At 42.1% G+C, this 13197-nt stretch overlaps 2 long non-coding RNA genes across 2 annotated transcripts in view; one reads left to right on the top strand and one right to left on the bottom strand.

The window, feature by feature from the left end:
• The window catches only part of LOC310765766, a 48060-nt gene extending 38166 nt beyond the window's left edge, over window positions 1–9894 (bottom strand). Inside the window, exons 1-2 of the long non-coding RNA XR_014549788.1 lie at window positions 9757–9894; window positions 3798–3839 (exon numbers count right to left, since the gene is read on the bottom strand). This is a non-coding gene — a long non-coding RNA (uncharacterized lncRNA). The remainder of the gene's footprint in view (window positions 1–3797; window positions 3840–9756) is intronic.
• On the top strand, window positions 639–13188 carry LOC310765767. Its single transcript, XR_014549789.1, has 4 exons — window positions 639–857; window positions 9583–9961; window positions 10838–10963; window positions 12961–13188. It is a non-coding gene; the product is annotated as an uncharacterized lncRNA (long non-coding RNA).
• Window positions 13189–13197: the final 9 nt, after the last annotated feature.

The raw sequence follows: 13197 nt of genomic DNA, 5'->3' as shown, positions 1-13197 counted from the left end.
TTGCATCATGCAAGTTTTTATCATTATCCCAGTCCACTTATTGTACAATATCTGGAAATTCTAAGAACTAGAATGTTCACCAGTAAAATGTTCCTCTAGGTCCCAAGAGGGAGATACGATTAGGTAGGCAGAACCAAATTTGCTTTGGCTGATGTACATGTATTGATGCTCACAGTAAATTTGGTCAAGATGCACAGCTTTTTGCCCAAATTCTTTCCTGTTATATAAACACTGGATATATGATTAGAAGTGAACAGGTCCTCCCTTGATATTCCCCTGTTTATCCACACAAAGATGAAAAAGACACCGGAGGGGTGGGGTTGGGGAATTTTAAGCATTATGCTTAAAATTCTACTTTACACTGTTCTGTCAAAATATAAGGGTCTATATTATATGTTCATGTCATTGATTCATTTAGCCCAGGGCTGCCTATTCTGGCAGGCAGCACCTTTCATGGTTTTGAGCAAAAGCCTTTATTGATCTGTTATATGAAGCTGTTTTAGCCAGGCTATGCTAGGAATAGAAAATGAGGCCTTATACACAATCCCAGCATTGGTCCTTTCTCATTGTAAACAGAACATCACTGGCAGTTTCTCCACAGCACTCCCCCTCCCCGCAACTAAGCTTAGGGAAATACTCTCATGTTTCTGGTTACTGCTCTTGCATGCACTACATGTTGCACCCTGATGTCATAAAGACAATTGCAGGTACTCAGGCAGCCGAAATTGGCCCACTTCCCAACACAATGCTGATTTATTAAACTGCAATGGCCTTAGGGTGCTTTTGCATTTCCTAGGTACAGGACTAATCAAGCAGCAGCTCAGTGCTTTGGTTGACACAGTAGTATCTGCGATCTGGTAAGAGTCAGAGCATTACATGGATAGGTGAAGCGTAACCACCATAGGTGAACCACTTTGCTAACCACCATAGGTGAAGAACAGTTTCCACCCAGTCCTCAGTGGAAGTGAGCTGGGAGAAGGAGTGCCCTCACCCATAGCTAATAGCCATAGCTGGTTTGTTTTAGTCAATGACAGCTATTTCCTCATCAGGTACCTCTGCTCTGTGCATCACCCTCGCTTACTGCATACCATTGTGGATTGCTCTAGCAGCAGAGTTGGTAAGAGGATGTTTCGTACATTTTGCTGTCAAAATGATCCCAGTTGCTGTCAAAATGATCCTAGCTCCTACAACTTGCTAAATGCTGCACTGTGAGCAAAGCCCATGCAGGTCTATCTATACAGGTATTTAGAAATGATCATTATTATCCTTTGATTCTTACTCTTGTCATTTAAACTGGTGGAACACTGGCCTTGGATAGCAACGTGTGAATAGCTTCCCAGAACTTTCAACAACAGTGTGTGTGATGCGCACGTTGTGTATCAGATATGTATTAGAGGAGTGATATGTTTATATGAACATGGAGCATAGCTTACAACACTTTTTCAGGTGAAAAAGTAGCAAGCTGTATTAAATAACTTTGATTATTGACATTACTTATAAAACCTGAAATAGCAGGCGTGTTCACTACCACATGGTGCCGTAGGAACAGAGGGATGTGAAGGGAAAGTCAGAAGGAGTAACATATCTTCTGTTGACAAGGAGAACCCCATCAGAATTAGAGGCTCCTGCCCACAGACTCTATAGCATAGTGCATGCTGACACATGTTATTGGGTAGTACTGTGCCCAAATTGCACATAAACCTGCACTTATAGCTTTTGTTCAGGAAGAATCCAGGACAGGTGCTAATGGTAGTTTTTAACCAACACCTTCCTATCAATATACCTCAGCCACTGCTAAGTGCAAAACAGGGTTGATTCTTACAACTTTGGTAGTATAGTTTTAAGTTTTGCTGAGTGATAAATTATTTATCCAGGTTACACTTGAATACACATCCAGGTGGAACATCCATACATCCATGAGTCATTTCTGTTAACCTTCAAGAAAATAACTTAGACTGAATTCACATATGCTATTCACTATTACGGGTCATTTGCAGCTAGATATAATTATATGATAGATAATCTAACTATATTTTTCAAATTGTCGCCTGTGAGTGGCATAAGTAACAAGTACCATGTTGCTTTTGTATGTCTGTAGAATTATGGTTTGTTAACCTCTCACGCCATTCTGTCTGACTATCCTTGGTATTTGAGCGTAAAAATGTTCTGGGTTTTTGTTCCTGCCGAAACTGTGGCTTGAATTGGGCTTTGAACCACGATTTCTTAGTTGTGGGGTATCTCTTGAGCTCATGCTTTAAAATACTTGCCAGAGTACTTTTGTATTTATTTTTGTGAATAAAATGTTTACTGTTGAGGTTGTATTTTAATAACATCCTTGTACTCTTCTGTGTGTAGAATCTTTGTTTAACTTTTGGGACGCAAAGCGTCTGGAGAGTTGCAAAACGGAGCCCAGTGAAGAAATTCAGTGACCACAATATGGGGCAAGAGCAGTGATGCCCAAGCTTGCAGCAATTAGAAGGTTTCAAGCGGCTACATATTTACGATCTTATGTAGAACATATTTTCATATTTTTGCCACATGTCACTTGCCTTTCAGTGAACCCCACATCCACCAACAGCACAATGGTGACATTCCCAATACACTTATAGTAGTTGATCAGACGTTTCTAAGATAGGACGTTTGCTGCATAGTAGCAGATTCTAATGCTTCTGTTACCATGGGGTACCCAGTGGTAGCAGAGAGCAACAGCTATTGAATGCAACTGACTAAAGACATTGGGAGCAATCCAGAGAACATTTACCTTCTTAAATGCCACTGAAATCCTCAACTCTTTGAATTGATGGGGAACCTCAGATCTGGGTGCCACGTTGGCCCTATGATCCTCTCCATCTCACCTTCAGAACTCGGGCCAGGCTACATTCATTTTCTTGCATCCTTTTTGGCTGTTTGTGTCTGGCTGGCATGTCACCTATAATTCTGATAATGCTTTACAGAGGTGGGTATGTGAGTGTGTGTAGAAATTAGTGTACTCTGCCAAGCTAAAATTCACATTACTTGCTCTATCCGCTTTCTCTCTCTCGCCCTACTCACCACTGGCATGTGCCAGCCCCCCACCCCCGCCATATTGCCCAGAAATCAACAAAAATACTGGCTGGAAAATGCTTCCCTATCCCTCCATTAGAGCTGTTAATTGAGTGCATAAGGCCCCTTGATTTGAGATAAATTCATATGCACCTGTTTTTCATTAGCTCTAGCCTCTTTTCCAACACCATAAGGTAAATGCAAGCTCAGAGTGCATTAGGGTTATATTCCAGCAATTATACGTGTTCTTTAATTAAAGGTGTGTTACCAAAAGGAGAGGAACAGCTTCAGCCTCTTTTAGAGCTCGCAAAAGCCAGGCATTCACTCATCAGGTGAAATCTTTCCTCACTCAGGCAGAGTTGTGGCATGAGAAGCTGCATACCTGAGAAATGTGAACCTCTTTTTAGTGCCCTAGTTAAAAAAAACCAACCAGAAACAGAAAGGCTACCTCTTTTCAAACAATGTCACTTAGCAACTTAGCTTTAAAGGTTAAAATATCATCCAAATATCTGCAGAAAGAGTGGGTGGGTTCAGCCTGCCTTGACAGCAAAACTCCCACCCATGGTTCCAGCTCTCAGTTGCGAGAAAGATGATGACAAATTTAACAATCTGAGTGCTTTTGTTTTATAGCAGCAAACCCATTCTGTGTATAACGTATTACAAGAAAACTTCAGCACTTTTTGAATGCATGGAAAAGCAAATAGAAAGCCAAACTGAAATGGTTAATAATGATTTGAAATGGATGTTCAGATTACCTTTTGAAGAAGGCAGAGTCTTCTTTCCTTAATGCTTGAGTCCTGCAAATAATGACAAGTAGGCCTGTCAGTCAACAAAGGTACCTGTGGGATTTTCTGCCTCAGGTGCTAAAATAACATGGCTGTTGTTAGATACTGTGCCCACTGGCTTGCAGGGGAGGGATTTCCACTTGCTTTTCCTCCTTAGGTAATCACACATATATGTTTGGTGACTGCAGCATTTAGTGGTGGGCTGCATATACAATACTACCAGCACAAATAAAACTCCACCAACAGCTCTTTGGGCGAACTCTCAGGCAGATCACTTTTCAGCAGAAGGTTCATACACATTTGGCTACTTAATGAGGAAGTGATGAGACATTTAGTGATGTACACACATCTATTAAGATCAATGTACCTGACAATATGCTAAGAGGTAATACTAAGCATTAAAATCATTATGTGTGCAGCTTGTCCAGAGCCACTAATTGTTCCACTCAGTTGTGTGCAACTAGAGCTGGATGAGACTCAGGGTCTCCAAATCCTGATTTCATAAACAACTGTTTTCACCCAAATCTATATGCATAAAAATAAAGGACAGCCAATTTTCTTTCCAGACTGATTCTTTGCATCTAACCCTCCCCCCCTCAAAGAAGTTTCTATTTGTGTAAAAACTATGGATATCAGGATGAAACCTCCTGTGTGCTGCTGCCAACATGATCAAGTTTTGCAGGTCGTGCTGCTATAGTTGTGCCACTAAGTAGTTCAGGGTCAGGACCTCCCTCACTGGCACACCATGTGTTCATGCATTTTGTCTTCCGCAGCTCAAAATAGCAGAGGCCAAAAGCATTAACAGAGCCATCGGTGTTATTTATCCAAGAAATGGCTTCAAAAAGAGTGGTCTAATGTTGATTGCTTTCTGTGAAGGACATTTCAGGATTTTTATTCTGATGCTTCATTTGCACCCTTTTGGTACCTTTTCTGCACCCACGGCTGGAAAGAGCTTATTGGGTAGAGAACATTTGTGCCCTCACCCTCAGGGCCATGCAAAGCTGGTAACAGGCCCAGGCCAGATGGGAAATAAAGGCCTCATTTCTGCTTTTACTTATCTATATTTTATCTTGTATTAATGTTTTATGTATCTTCTTTAAAATATTAATATGTTGTGTTAAAGGATCCCCCCTGACTCTCTTTACAATATCCTACCAGAGGGACTCAGAGTAGGCCTCCTGAAAATCATAGGCCCATGCCAATTGGCTCCCCTACCCGCTGCCTCTGTTCGGGCCTGCTCACCCCCATGCCCTTTCAAAAGGCTTCATTGGGTTTTGTTTCAGGCACCATGCAAAACCTGATACTATATTTGGGGGGTCAGAAACAGCGAAATCTCACCAGCTTAGTTAGATAGACTAGCTGGCATGGTTACTTCAACCACCCCCTGCTACAATACATGCTTTTAACTCTCTTTATGGTATCTTAATGCATAATTAGTAAAACTGACAGGTGACAGAACTCAGGTTTGCTTGGTCATTACACAGTCTGTCATGTACTCACAAGAAGGAAGGTTTTCCAGTTCATTCAATAGTGAGGAAAAACAATATGAACATGACTCTGTATTTTTCCCTCATATGTTTTGAAGCTAAGCCCTGGACATTGAAAACAATTTCTGAGAATTAGCCCCTTGGCTCAAGGCTAAGCCATGTTTTTTTTTCCTGGTAAGACACTGAAATGAATTTACACTTGAAGTGACTCATTACATTCAAAATTGAAATGCAGTTATGAAGTAGGGATGAAGTAAAAGATTAGCACCTTGATGGGAGATTCTGGTTTGGAAGTATCTTAATTTCCCGGAGCTTTGTTATGAATGCAAGGTTTTACATGAGCAGCAGGTATAAGTCTTCTATTGTTTGTCCATGTGCAAATACAGCAAGGGGCACATTTACATGTGTGTGTGCACCCTCCTCCCTAAACATGATGTAACATGACTACATCCCCAAAGGCGTACTCCTCCATTGTCTCCCAAGACAGACAGATGCCACCAACAACCAGGGCAAGTTTGTATGTATATTATGGACAATTCCTGTGATTGTTTCATGCCTTTCTTGAACTGGAAGGATTTCAGCAATCTATGTACATGGCTCTCCCCCACCCACCATCACAATGCATATTTAGTGGTGGTGTGGCACATGGTTTCTCTGTCCTTGCATACACACAGACCATGAACTGCCTTGAAGGCCTATTGACCCAGTTGGGTTGTCCTGGGATGCTAACCTCCAAGCTCATTAAAAACCTCTGGCTTCCTTACATATTTCAGGAGCAAATATATGTTTCAAAGGAGCCAAGTGGGAATTGTCAGTCCCTGCCAAGATCAGTAGTTCTTGACTCTTTATCAATTCTTGGCACAAAGAATAATAATAAAGATCTTTCAAATCATAACATAGTGGTTAGTTTTAGAGGGCAAAGTTCACAGAGACTTGCAAACGACCCGACATGGTGAAAAGGGGTGTGTGCCAAAGATAATTTTCAGACATTACAGAAGCAATGCCAGCTAGATGTGCAGTTTCTCATACACAAACCAGCAGTGCCTGTTTGTAAGATCTGAAGTGAAACTTGCAGGAAGATACATGACTGCTGTAGATGTGCGTCTCCTGCCATGCCAAGAGACAAAATACCTGCACTTGAGCTTTATTGGGCTCATTTGCGCTGAATGAGATCATTTGAATGTTAGAGAAAAACACCACCCAGTTGTATTTTACATCTCCAGACACTCTTTCCAGTGATCCGCTTACATGTCAAGAGGCCACATGTGAAGACCTTACTGTGAAAGTCAGCCTCCTGCCAGATTCAGTACATTCTCTGAACCTTTTATTGAAAGATTCGGGACAGACAAATTCATGGCTTTGTTCTATCTCCATTCTCGAAGATACGCTTCTGAATACCAGTGGCTGGGAGCCTCAGGACAGTGCTGTTGAATTCAGGTCCTGCTTCCTGGATTCCCATAGGTGTCTGGTTGGCCACTGTGAGAACAGGATGCTGGACTAAGATGGGCCACTGGGCTGATCCAGCAGGCTCTTCTTATATTCTGAATGTCATCCAGATTTAGTGCACAGTTAAACCATAGAATTCACTGCCACAAGATGCAGTGAGAGCCACCAACTTAAATGGCTTTTAGAAGAGCTTAGATAAATTCATAGAGGATAAAGAAATCAGTGACTGCAATAGTTATATAATGTCTCTGAGGCAGTGGGCCTCTGAATACCAGTTGCAGAAAAATGCAAACAACAGAGGGCTTTTGCATTCATGCCCTGTTTGTGGGCTTCCCATAGCCTTTCCCACTTGGCCACAACGGAAACAGAATTCTGGACTAATTGGACCTTTGTTCTGATCCAACAGGGATCCTGTAGTCTTATGTTCAACTACATAGGCTACAAAAAGTACTTAGTTGATGGTGTGTATTTTAACTTTCTCTTCTGGCATGTGTGCTGTTCCTTTGGCCATTCCTTGCTCCCACTCCCCCCCCCCCAAAGTTCTTTAAGGAAGTGGTGACATTTCTGTAATGGCATAGCTCATACTAACAGCAGATATTAGATACAGTGCTCAGGACAAAAAGCAAAATGTGCTTTATATCTCAGCTGGAGCTTTACATTTTTTTTAAAAAGAATACCTTGGCCAAATGATAGAAGGCTTCCTTCCAATATAAAAGCCACTTAAAAAATTTTTTTTAATCTGAAGTAGCATTTATCTTGCCTCTGAATTTCAAACTAAAAAGCTTCTCTCCCCCTCCCTGTTATGCTCAAAGGCTTATGCTGCAGTAGCCTGCCATCTTGTGGACTCTAAAGCAAGTTTGAATTTCTACTTGCCTTCAGTTAGTAAGGAAATCCATTATATTTAGATGATAATGGAAACAACTTCAGTTTTTTAAATAATGCACAGGAAAAACAGAATTAATGTTTGTGTGAAACTACAGTATGTGCACTGGCTGATTAAGGCTGCAATCCTGTACCCACTTACCCGGATAAGCCCCATGAACTCCATGAACTTATTTCTGCATAGACATGTATTGGACTGCAGTGTTGGGCATCCCTATTAGTGAGTTGTAGACTACAGCAGGGAACTTGCATATCATAATGTTCCTTCAAACACACAAATGGTATATATTTTTAAATCCCTAAACACACACATATACACACACACAAAGATAAAGGTTTTAGCCCAGCTGGTTTTCTATTTAAAGGATTGTTTTTGTGGGGGGTGGGGGGGAATGTCCCACAGAACTGGTACAGTTGAGACACAGGTTTACAACTGGGAGAAAACGAGGCTATAATTTTCTAAAGAACATAAATATCTTAAGGCACAATACTATGCATGTTTACTCAGAATTCAATGTGGCTTACTCCCAAAATATAGGATTATACCCTTAATAGTCTGTTTTCAAGAAAAAGTTACCTTCCATAGAGATTACAGTTTGTCTTCCTCCCTTCATTTTGTTTGTTTGTTTGTTTGTTTTGTAGGCGGTATCCCTTAGGGCTATAGTGCTGAGCATTCATAGTTGGAAGTAAGTAGTTTTTAAAATCATGCAGTTTGCTTAAAGAGTATGCATTGTCAGAACAGGTCTACTAGCCTGTGACGTTTTATGGAACTATTCATAATATTTTCAGGTATGCTTTTGTAAGCAAATTGTAAACAAAACCGGTATACTATTATTAGGTCACATACATATACAGTAAAGTATATGCCTAGCCAGCTAAAATCAGTAGGCTGGCAAGGTTGAGTCGGTACTAAATGTTCATATTTAAACTTTTATTTACTCCAGTGAAAAGTTGCATACATGCACAGGGTGGCCACATGCATATCCCTCAAACATCCAATTTTAAGTGAGACACCCCAGAATTACAGAAGCCATCCTGACTTCTGATTCTATCCCAGAATGTCCTGTTTTTGGTCCAACGCTCTCGCTTGAGTGATCTGGCTCCTGCGAGAGCTCAGGAACAAAAAACAAGCATCCCTATTTTGATCAGTTGGAGGATATGTACATGTATCACAAAAAAGGGGAAAGGAATGGAAAACACCACCCACAAAAGGTCAAAAGATGCATACATGAACAGCATAAAGGGGCACAAATAACGAGAGATTTCATCCCAGGCCTGCTTAAGCAATATGTAATATACTCTATCTGGCATTTCATATTTACGTGGTTAAGTAGAGCTCACATAAAATGTGTGCATGAATATAATACAGAGAAGGAGACTTCAGAGGGAGGAAGAGAGCAATTATTATAAAATGATACTTCATGTAGGTTCCCTTCATTAAAATAGTGTTAGGATGAGATAGGAAGCATGTTGCAAGTAGTTGGAGTATCAAACTTCAAACTGGGTGAACCTGGACTACCTCATCTAAATAGAAGGCGAGCAGAGAACCCTCACATAATATACATCCATCACCATCACCTCTGCTATTATTATTATTATACCTCCCAAAGATTATTAAGAACATAGAAAATTGCCTTATACTGAGTCAGATCTATCTCATCGTTGCTGACACTGATTGGCAGCAGCTCTCCAGGGTTTCAGTCAGGGGACATTTCCAGCCCACATACCAAGAACACGGCAGCATTTCTTGAACAACCAGCCCTGTGAAGTCTCAGCCTAGATTAGTAATTTGTTTTGTAACCCACTCATATACGCTTCAAAATGTAAGAAGGCTTAGTATCAACACTTACCCAGCCTCCTCCTCTGTGTCAACTGCTGAAAGCAGCTCCTCGGGAAACCTTGATCTGCCTGACTCATTAACCTGCTTTTAATTTCCATAGGAAGACACTATTGCGAAAGACCAGCCCAGATCAAATACTCCACTATTCAGAATGCATCAAAATGTCTTTGTGATGAGTGATACTTAGGAAGATGCTTTATGCTCAGTCACATCACTGGTCCATCTACCTCAGTACTGTGCATGTTGACTAACAGGACTCTTGACTGGAACATACCTGGACATGATGGGGATTAAACTTAGGACTTTTTGCATGCAAAGTACATGCACTACTGCTTGAAGGCAGAAAGGCTGAAGGCTCAATTTTGGTAGACGTTCGTTCTTGATAGCAACCCCAGTGGTGAAGAGCCTGGTTCATCTTTCAAGTATGAAAGACAGAAGGGCTGTAAGAGAGAGGAGGAGGAGGCAGAACAAAATTACCGGTGAATGTCTTACGTACTTGTTGCGAGAGTCAGTGTGCCTTGATGTTATGATTCATCTCAAATTATAAAATGACTATTGCTCAGTAACACAAGCCAAGGTTCTCAAAGTGAATGGCTCTATATGGCCAGCATAGGCCACTTCTTGATACCTGCCATGAATCCGAGTGCCCATGACTCACTATGTGGAGGACCCTTAATAAATAACTTGATGTGTCTGCACAGTTCCTTGAGGGAAAGGGAGATTTATGCCCTAATTTTCCCACTGCATTGCGACAAGGGCAACTTCCACAGGGTTCAGTCTGCTCTGGCAATATTGGCAGTGGAAGTAACAAGATTAGCCATCCAACCCATGTGATTCGCGGATGAGACCACATCATGTATTTGTTTGAACATAATGCTAAACCACAATTTAGTGTAGTGGTGCAGAACCTCTGGCCTAATCAGGCCTGCAAATCCATTTTTAGCAAGCCATACCCACATGATTTCAGACATGGGAAAGTTCAAGGCAGGGTGGCCGTAAAAAGGCAGAATCAGAAGTGTACTCTAAGGGCTCATGCAGACTTCCTTTTGCGACATGCTTTCCAGGAACAGGCCCGTGCTTTAAGGCTCCATGTCTGAGCAGTTTTTGTTTCTCGTCCTAGTGCTTTCCCTGGAAAAACCCACATTTTACCACTGAATCAGAGCAAATGGCAATCCTTGGAAAACCCGACTGCGCTTGGCTCCAATTCAGTGGTAAAACACAGGCTTTCCTGGGGAAAGTGTCATGACAAAAAACAAGAAAGAAAGCTCTCAGACACGGAGCTTGAAAACGTGGACCTGTGCCTAGAAACACAGCACGAAAGGAAGTCTAGATGAGCCCATAATCTTCCTTTGCAGGCAAAATCCAAATGCGTCCGTTTTTGTATACCACCCTGAACAACTTGGAGAGGAACCTCGAGTCCTTCCTTCGCAGCCGCAAATTGAAGTTACAACCAGATGATGCTGGATGAACTGGGAACCAAGGTACACCTTAAATCCAAATGATCCAATTCAAACCAGTTATCCAAATAGCATAATGACTTCCGATAACAATGCTGAATGTGGAGCGTAATGCTATAATGGATTCAATTTGTTGCTCACCCTTCCCCTCGCCCCACTTAAAGAGCCATGGGTGCTTTGGAAGCAATTTCCTACCTTCTTTTTAATCTAAGCAGTTACATAATGGTTTAAATTGTCAACTGCTTCTTTAAAAATATGTGGGGGCCTATAAGCAATTGCTGAAGGAAAGATTTGTCCCTCTGCTAAATCCACCTTCCCATTCAGTGGTTGGCTCAGAGTTGGAGTTCCCCCACAACCTACAGGGCATGAAGAGACCACTTTTGTACAAGTGCAAGAATTAAGGGTACGATACTCTTCTCAAATAAGAAAATATTTTAAAATAAAGGAGGAAATTCAACACTGTGCTATGTTAAACGTTCCATCAGTAAGACCTTTTCAGCTTGCCAGATTGAATAATTCCTTGTCTCCTGCCCCCATGTGCTGTTCTGGAGGTTCTCCTGAACCCCCTCAAACCAATTTGGGGGGCCAGGGGATGGGAAAGGAGGTGAGGAAGTCCCACTGTGCAACAGGGAGTCCTTGCACAGGGCATCTACTGAAGTGAATCCCGCCCTCAGAGTTTTTTTTAGTGCAGTACTAGCTTGGACTAGCTCAGTAGCAGCTCCTCAATGTGGCCAGCAAGTTTGGAATTAAAACAAGTACTGTGGTACCTCGGGTTACATACGCTTCAGGTTACAGACTCCGCTAACCCAGAAATAGTACCTTGGGTTAAGAAATTTGCTTCAGGATAAGAACAGAAATCATGCTCCAGCGGCGCGGTGGCAGCAGGAGGCCCCATTAGCTAAAGTGGTGCTTCAGGTTAAGAACAGTTTCAGGTTAAGAACAGACCTCCGGAACGAATTAAGTACTTAACCCGAGGTACCACTGTATGGGAGAACGTGAAGTACTGTATATCCCTTCTTCCCCCTTGCTTTTCTGCTGTTGTTGCCCCAACCCAGGACCAAAGGGGATTCTGGTCAGAATTCCCATCCATTCCACCCTTCCAGTAATGCCAATAGCAGCAGAGTTCAAGAGACCCTTCCTCTCTCTATCTCCTCCATTTGTTTATGTGCCCAAGAGAGCAGAGAATGAAATCTGCACCCCACATTAAATGTGAAGAGTTAATAGGGGTTGGTGCTGCCAGGGAGGTGGGGAAATGGAGGGCTACGGATCACCACCACAACAGTTCGGAACAAAACGTAACACTTTTGAGGCACTGAAACAAAGATTCTAAATTGCTAATGCAGCCCAAAGGAAGGCATGAAGCTTCCTTAAGTAAAGAAGAGCAACACCGTCATCCCCTTTCTATTGTGCCCCACTCTGTGGTGCTGTTGAGTAATTTGTAGGCCCAGACTTTACAGCCGTCCCTGTGTTTTACTTCACTTCCATCAGAATGGGGGTTCAGTAGGCCCTGTTGCATTTGCTGTTGATTCTGCTGTGTGAGTCCCTTGACTTCTGCTCCAGAGTGCTGTCCTGACAGCACCATTGACTCAAATTACTAGCTCTTCACCGCTGAGCTTGAAATGGGAGCTTGCTGCTTTCTCTTTCTCTCTCTCTTTTTTCTGCCCAAATCCAAACAGCGGGCTTTCAGTCAGAACAGTTTCCTTCCCTGCAACATTGGGCCTACCATGTGGTCACTCCCCTCCACTGCTAGAACTCTTACATGTACCACCATGGCTACACACACTACACATTTAAAGCACACAAACAGCCTACTGGAGTCCTGGGAACTGGAAATTATAGCTGGGTTATTATTATTTTTGAAAAAGGGTGAAGGATTTTGAGTGTGGATGGGGACCCTATGTGACCCCACAGATTCCCTCGGTTTTGCACCCTCAGCAACCACGCACACCCTCTGAAGGTTACAAATATATGTAATATATCCTGCTTTGCTAGCACAGTCTCTGACAACTAACATTTTTCAGACTTCATCAATGGCAGGAGCCTGTCTAAAAGAACATTATGAAAAACCCTTGAAGCTATCCTGGTCCAAACATCTGTTCTTGCAAGGTTGCATTAGCAGGGCCATAACTACATTAGAGTGGAGCTACAAATTCAATACAGTTGGAGATAATGGTGGTATAAGTGTTTCTTCATAGATGATAGTCTAGTGGAGGCGAAATCCGGGAATCAACAGTTTTAAAAAACACAAAAAGCCAGGC

Source organism: Podarcis filfolensis, assembly GCF_964270895.1.
Source record: "Podarcis filfolensis genome assembly, chromosome: 6".
NCBI lineage: Eukaryota > Metazoa > Chordata > Lepidosauria > Squamata > Lacertidae > Podarcis > Podarcis filfolensis.
The sequence above is the reverse complement of the archived record's forward strand: the minus strand, read 5'-3'. Positions and strand labels throughout refer to the sequence as shown.